The sequence below is a fragment of the Anopheles stephensi genome, unplaced genomic scaffold (assembly GCF_013141755.1).
Source record: "Anopheles stephensi strain Indian unplaced genomic scaffold, UCI_ANSTEP_V1.0 ucontig173, whole genome shotgun sequence".
In the NCBI taxonomy this organism is placed as follows: domain Eukaryota; kingdom Metazoa; phylum Arthropoda; class Insecta; order Diptera; family Culicidae; genus Anopheles; species Anopheles stephensi.
In genome coordinates, this window is record NW_023405095.1 from 1341 (window position 1) to 7500 (window position 6160).

Consider the following 6160-nt stretch of genomic DNA (forward strand, 5'->3'; position numbering starts at 1 on the left):
GCGGGTGGACGTTATGGTGGTGTGCGAGCTGAGTTCGGTTCCGGACGGGAACGCAACTGGGTGGTGGACCGCGACAGGCTGGTGGCCATTGTCGCGAGCGGATACTCCCACCCGGTTCAGCGGATCTGGAGCTCGAGTTTTCCCGGCATCGTGGCGGCGGACTTGGCAGGCGTCACGATTCATAGCGTGTTACGCGTCGCATTAGCAGTCGGGGTTCCCCAGTTTGTCGAGATGCTGCAACGCATTGAGGTGCTCGCCTCAGGACGCCCCGAGTGTTGCTTGCCGGCGACTTTCAAACGCCTGGCCATTAGCGCCTGGGGCAGCAGCAGGACCAACGCGAGGGCGAGGAACTGCTACAGCTGGCGGAGGGTCTCGGGCTCGAGTCCTGAACCTGGGGAGGGAAGCCACTTCCTCGGGAACGGCGTCGCTCGCCCGAGCATCTGTGGACGTCGCCTTCGCCAGTACTTCCATCAGCAGGCAGGACCTCGTCGGGGACCCCGACAGGCAATGGAGGATGCTGGGAACTTACTCATTCAGCGACCACCGGTACATCCGCTTCGAGGGTGGGGGAAAGGCCGGCGGCAACGAGCCGCAACTCTACGGGAGCAGAAGCAGCACCAGCAGTGAGAGCAGCGGGCAGACGCTGGCGGGCAAAGGAGTTTAACCGGGAGCTGTTCGACATCGCGTGCGGGCAGCCAACTTCGTGGAGGAGGCCACGGACCCTGAGGGCCTGACCCGAACCCTGAGCCGGGCGTGCAGCGAGATCATGGCGGAGGTTTCCCCGTCAGTCGGCCACACAGGACGTCCGGCGTACTGGTGGACACCAGAAATCGGCCGGCTACGGGAGAACTGCCGCCTGGCTTGGGAACGGTACAGCAGGGTACCGACTAGCGACACGGCAGCCCGCAGAACAGCTTCTGCACGGCACCAGGAGGCCCGCCAGCTGCTGACAGCTGAGATCCGGGCTAGCAAGCGGGGACCGTTACAACGAGTTTCTGCAACACCTGGAGGATGATGAGACGGGTAGGTGGCAGGGGGAGCTCCTGCGACGGCTCGGAGGGAGCCGCGTCGCACAAGAACGCGATCCGGCCGTTCTGCAGCGCATTGTGGACGCGCTGTGCCCGAACCACCCCCCTGTTGCCTGGCCTACCATCGAATCGGACGGCGTCGACATCAGGCCAGTGACGGAGCAGGAGTTGCTCGACATCGCAGCTGGCCTGAACCCTCGGAAGGCGCCCGGTCTGGATGGACTGCCGAACGCTGCCCTTTCGGCTGCCATCCGGGCGCATCCGACGACGTTCGCGAGGCTCCTCCAGGAGCAGATGGATGCTGGCCGCTTCCCGCGGCAATGGAGGAAGGCGAAGCTGGTGCTGCTTCCCAAACCGGGAAAACCCCCGGGCGAGCCGTCATCGGTGAGACCGGTGATGTTGCTGGACACGCCCGGCAAGGTGTACGAGCGAGTACTGCTGAACCGCCTGAACGACCACATCGAGATGCCGACGGAGCCGCTCCTCTCCGAATACCAGTTCGGCTTTCGGCGTGGTCGGTCGACACTTCAGGCGGTTGGGCTGGTGATGGAGGCCGCCAGATCTGCGATGAGTTTCGGGCGAACGAATAGACGCGACAAGCGCTGCCTGCTTGTCGTTGCTCTGGACGTCCGTAACGCCTTCAATTCCGCAGACTGGCAGGCCATAGCACTGGCGCTGCAGACCAAAGGAGTGCCCTCAGGACTGCGCAGCATCCTGCAGGAGTACTTCTCCGACCGTGAGCTGACGTATGATACCAGCTCCGGTCCGGTAACACGCCGAGTAACGGCAGGTGTTCCGCAGGGGTCCATTCTGGGCCCCACCCTGTGGAATATCCTGTACGACGGCGTGTTCGGAGTGCAGCTGCCGGAAGGTGCATCCGTCATCGGCTTTGCGGACGACCTGGCAGTACTCGCCAAGGGGTGTACACCGGAGGAGGCGGCAGGTGTAGCAGAGGAAGCTGTGGCAGCGATTTCCGCCTGGATGGAGCAACATCGGTTGCAGCTGGCCCCGGAAAAGACGGAGATCGTCCTCATCTCCAGTCTGCGTCGGGGCCATCCAGCGGTGCCCGTAGTGATCAACGGCGTCGAGGTCCGCTCGAAGCCGGCGATACGCTACCTCGGGGTCATGCTTCACGACCACCTCTCGTGGAAGCCACACGTCGAGAAGGCCACCGCAAAGGCACTCCGTGTGGTGAAGCTGGCCACCGGCGTGATGTCCAACCACGCCGGACCGAGGATGGCTAAACGCCGGCTGCTGGCAGCAGTGGCGGACTCGGTTGTGCGATACGCGGCACCCATCTGGGCGGAGGCGGTGAAGTTCCAGTGGTGCAGGCGGAAACTGGAGCAGCTGCAGCGACCTTTGGCGAAAGGTGTCGCCAGGACCTTCCGTACCGTCGGCTACGACACGGCGGTAGTGCTGGCTGGACTGGTCCCGCTACACCTGCAGGTGGACGAGATCGCGCGGTGCTATACCAGGCATCAACGGGCGTTGCAGAGGCGGGTGCTGATAGACAAGGAGGTGATCAAGCGGCTGGAGCACTCGGCGACCATCAGGCAGTGGCAGACATCGTGGGACCAGGATGCCGCTCATCCGACCGCGAGCAGGTTCCTACGATGGGCTCACCGCGTGCTGCCGGATATTGCCGGCTGGGTAGGTAGGAAGCACGGCGAGGTTGATTTCTTTCTTAGCCAGGTACTCTCCGGACATGGCTTCTTCCGGGAGTACCTACATGCTATGGGTTTCACCTCTGCCCCGACCTGCCCATTCTGCGCCGACAACACCGTGGAGTCGGCAGAGCACGTGGTGTTCCACTGTCCGAGGTTCGCCGACATAAGAGTGCAGTTCCTGACGGACGCGGACGGCGTCGTCATTTCCCCCGATGAGCTGGAGCGTTTTCTGCTGTCGAGCCCGGAGGCTTGGCAGCGAACGGCCACGGCAGCACGGCGGATCTGCAGCTTCCTACAACAAAGGTGGCTGGAGCAGCAGGTTGCCGAAAACGCGGCCATCGCTGGCGGGATCGTTTCCGCCAATGAGCTGGCGGAACGCGTTCGGCAACAGGTCCGCCGTGAAGCCAGAAACGCTGGCCAACGGCGAAGACGCCGGCAACGGCAGACATCCGCCATCGGGGAGATGGACATGGACCAACAACAGCACCCGTCCAATCAGCAGCAGGAGAGTCAACGCCCAGTTCGGCCCGAACGGGTTCCGCCATCGGCCGAAGTGTTACTTCGTCGTCGGCTAAGGCGGAACCAACGGCAGCGGGAATACCGCGCCCAATTACGCGCGGGTACATTGCCGCCATTGCGTTCGGGCCGAACTCGTCGAAGTAGAGCACCGCCGACGGAGGAGGAGCTAGCCCGACGACGGGCCAACAGGCGCGCGCGAGAACGCCAACGCCGCCACGAGCGACAGGATCGCCATCGCGGCTTAATGTCGGCCGACGTAGAAGCCGCCATCGCGACCACCAACACGTCTACGCGTTGAGTGGGAGCGGTTACGGCCGAAACGATCGGCCAGTCAGCGAGCGTGCGAAAACACGACCGGGCGAGACCGGCATTTTGCCGTCTCCGCTTTGTGCGGTCGTTCGTTCTAGCACAGTCGGGCGAGAGAGAGCGCGCGTGCGCTCGGTTCGGGTACGTTCGGCATTTTGCGTCGTCCGCTTTGTGCGGATGTTCGTACCCGACCAGCAGTGGGAGAGAGAGCGTGCGCGTGCACGGTGAGAGTTAGGTCCGTCTTGTTCGTTTACGTTTTGTGCGGATGTTTGTTCTGTCCCACCGTAAGCGTCAAAGTGTTAGCGTGATTATGTGTGTGCATGTGTGTGTGCGTACATACTCATCGTTAGTATTAGGAAAAATGGAGACTCGACGAACCGCGGGCACGCCCGCTTCGTTAATGTTAGGTGTGTAAACGTAAGTCCTTCATTTTTAATGTTGCGTTTACGAATAGCTAGGCGGGGCGCGTGCCCTTACTAAATGTAGTCAGGGACGCCATTGCAGCCGGTGGCTACGCCTCCGTCGGGAAGGCCGCCGGCAATGGAGAGGTTTATTCGTTTTATAATTGTTCATGCGTGTTTCTGTATCGTTTATTGTTTATAAATAAGTAACGCGGCAAAACATTTATAAATTTAAATGAATAAACGAATGCAATTTAAAAAAAAAAAAGAAGTGGAGCTTGCGGCTTAATTTGACTCAACACGGGAAAACTTACCAGGTCCGAACTTATCGAGGTAAGACAGATTAAGAGCTCTTTCTCAAATTTAAGGGTAGTGGTGCATGGCCGTTCTTAGTTCGTGGAATGATTTGTCTGGTTAATTCCGATAACGAACGCGACTCAAACAAGCTAACTAGAACGCTGTCAGCAGTGTGCCTCCGGGCGCACCTGACGTTACGGGGCGGCGGCGCCTTCGCGGGCGGTCGTCGCACTAGTTTGCCCTGCTTAGCGGGACAACTTGTGTTTAGCAAGGTGAGAGTGAGCGATAACAGGTCCGTGATGCCCTTAGATGTTCTGGGCTGCACGCGTGCTACAATGTGGGCAGCAGCGTGTTCTCGCCAATAGGCGCCCCCATTCCGAGAGGAACGGGAAATCACCCAAATGCTCATTTAGTTGGGATTGGGGACTGCAACGGTCCCCATGAACCTGGAATTTCTAGTAAGTGCTAGTCATTAGCTAGCGCTGATTACGTCCCTGCCCTTTGTACACACCGCCCGTCGCTACTACCGATGGATTATTTAGTGAGGTCTCTGGAGGCATACCTTCCGCGGTTCCTTCGTGAGCTGCAGTTGGCACGGCCGAAGTTGACCGAACTTGATGATTTAGAGGAAGTAAAAGTCGTAACAAGGTTTCCGTAGGTGAACCTGCGGAAGGATCATTACCGATCAAACAAGTCCGGGAGTGAGGTTGCCAAACGCATCGTCGGCATCACATGCTGACGCGCACGCTACAACCACAAGATGGTGTAGCACACTTGGTAGAGTTGAGCGAAAGCAACTCTTTCAAAGGGATACACATACCACTGCCTCGGCGAAGGTCAGTAAAGATGCACACTTTGGTAGTACCGGGTACCTTATACACTGACTGATTGTCGTGTCACAACGGGGTGATCGACAGTCGCACTTTGGCGTGCTCGGCTCCGCAACCGTCGGGGCCGTGGGCGCCTGCAGTGTGGTACTAGGGAACCAGAGTTGTGTGTTGGTATGTGTATAATGGATGGATGGACTTCGGTTCCATTCATCAACTAGTTCGGTGTGTACGTTAAACCCTAGGCAGGGGATCACTCGGCTCATGGATCGATGAAGACCGCAGCTAAATGCGCGTCAGAATGTGAACTGCAGGACACATGAACATCGACACGTTGAACGCATATGGCGCATCGGACGACTCAACCCGACCGATGCACACATCCTTGAGTGCCTACCAAGTTATCTCAACACTCTAACCAAACTGACCGTCCTGACCCCATCATAGGGGGGTAGGCTGTCGCAGCATGGCGTGCTCGGATCCGCATCCTTGTCGGGACCGTGGGCGCTGAAAGTGAGAGTGCTAACACAGAGAGACATACGAGGTATGGTACACAAACCTAAACACACACACACACATGTGAGCATGGGTGAAGAGCGAGCGCGCGTCAAGTCGCACGGTTCGACCTCTAGTATCAACCAACGGATGTATCCACCACAGCATATAAGGTTATCACCAATTGCACGGGGACTTCCACCGGTTGGCTCGGGTCGAGTAACACTTGCGGCCCAACGCGCTCGTATCTTTCCTCGCATCCAGTTGCAGTCGCGAGACGTGCTCACGCCGTGTGGGTGAGTGAGGTTAGCACGACAGGGGTGATTTATCACCGCTTCTCCCGTCGCATCATTGTGACAGTGGAGTCTGTAGGCCTCAAGTGATGTGTGACGACCCTCAGAATTTAAGCATATTAATAAGAGGAGGAAGAGAAACCAACCGGGATTCCCTGAGTAGCTGCGAGCGAAACGGGAAGAGCTCAGCACGTAGGGACGACGAGGGGCCTCGTCTGTCCGATGCCGTGTACTGGACCGGTCCGTTATCTGCTACGCACGGTGCAAACAGTTCAAGTCTAACTTGAAGGTGGCCCATTATCCCACAGAGGGTGATAGGCCCGTAGA

General features: G+C 58.8%; 2 non-coding genes across 2 annotated transcripts in view; both read left to right on the forward strand.

Annotated features, from left to right (window-relative positions):
- Nucleotides 1–5282: 5282 nt before the first annotated feature.
- LOC118515653 lies at nt 5283–5440 on the forward strand. The gene has a single exon (XR_004907302.1). It is a non-coding gene; the product is annotated as a 5.8S ribosomal RNA (ribosomal RNA).
- Nucleotides 5441–5910: 470 nt separating this feature from the next.
- LOC118515655 overlaps nt 5911–6160 on the forward strand; it is a 4265-nt gene continuing 4015 nt past the window's right edge. Inside the window, exon 1 of the ribosomal RNA XR_004907304.1 lies at nt 5911–6160. This exon is cut by the window's right edge and continues 4015 nt beyond it. This is a non-coding gene — a ribosomal RNA (large subunit ribosomal RNA).